This window comes from Opisthocomus hoazin, unplaced genomic scaffold (assembly GCF_030867145.1).
Source record: "Opisthocomus hoazin isolate bOpiHoa1 unplaced genomic scaffold, bOpiHoa1.hap1 HAP1_SCAFFOLD_155, whole genome shotgun sequence".
NCBI lineage: Eukaryota > Metazoa > Chordata > Aves > Opisthocomiformes > Opisthocomidae > Opisthocomus > Opisthocomus hoazin.
In genome coordinates this window covers 145,001-146,211 of record NW_027448880.1, presented here as the reverse complement: position 1 = coordinate 146,211, position 1,211 = coordinate 145,001, and positions in this window count along the sequence as shown.

The following is a 1,211-nucleotide window of genomic DNA, read 5'->3' as shown; positions in this document are numbered from 1 at the left end:
CCTCCCCGCTGGGGGAAGACGGTTCTCTTCGAGCCCGCCGGGGCCGGGGACCTCGCTGTCCGTATACTAGGGCAGAGGGCTGGCGCTCGCGGACCAGCGCCATCGAACCGCTGCAGCTACTCGCGGTTCAGCCGGCAGACTCGGGCGTTGCACGGCGGCTGTGGCCGTGGCCGTTCTGCCTCCTACCTATCGCGCACGGCGCTTCCGACTGCCAGAAGCCGCGCGAAGCCGCTGCTTGCCCGCAGGCTCCGGTGGCCGTTGCCGACTGGAGCGAGGGCTCCAAGAGGGGTTTCTCCAGGGCCGGGCCGAGACGGGCGGCGGTCGCCGGCACTCGAACGCTTGTCACCCGCGGCTCAGCCGGCAGACTCGGGCGTTGCCCGGCGGACCTGGCCGTGGCCGTTCTGCCTCCTACCTATCGCGCACGGCGCTTCCGACTGCCAGAAGCCGCGCGAAGCCGCTGCTTGCCCGCAGGCTCCGGTGGCCGTTGCCGACTGGAGCGAGGGCTCCAAGAGGGGTTTCTCCAGGGCCGGGCCGAGACGGGCGGCGGTCGCCGGCACTCGAACGCTTGTCACCCGCGGCTCAGCCGGCAGACTCGGGCGTTGCCCGGCGGACCTGGCCGTGGCCGTTCTGCCTCCTACCTATCGCGCACGGCGCTTCCGACTGCCAGAAGCCGCGCGAAGCCGCTGCTTGCCCGCAGGCTCCGGTGGCCGTTGCCGACTGGAGCGAGGGCTCCAAGAGGGGTTTCTCCAGGGCCGGGCCGAGACCGGCGGCGGTCTCCGGCACTCGAACGCTTGTCACCCGCGGCTCAGCCGGCAGACTCGGGCGTTGCCCGGCGGCCCTGGCCGTGGCCGTTCTGCCTCCTACCTATCGCGCACGGCGGTTCCGACTGCCAGAAGCCGCGCGAAGCCGCTGCTTGCCCGCAGGCTCCGGTGGCCGTTGCCGACTGGAGCGAGGGCTCCAAGAGGGGTTTCTCCAGGGCCGGGCCGAGACGGGCGGCGGTCTCCGGCACTCGAACGCTTGTAGGGCCGGGGTTTGGGAGTGGAGCCTGCCGTGGCTCCCCCCCCCTCCCCACGCCCGTTAACAGCAGCCATCCGCGGGCACGTTGCAGAGAAGCCTCTACGGCAATCCGGCTCTGCCGGTGGCCACGCCGCGTTGGGCTTCTGCTGTCGACGCTGCCCGCTCGCTCGCTCGCACGCAGGGCCCCGCGCCTG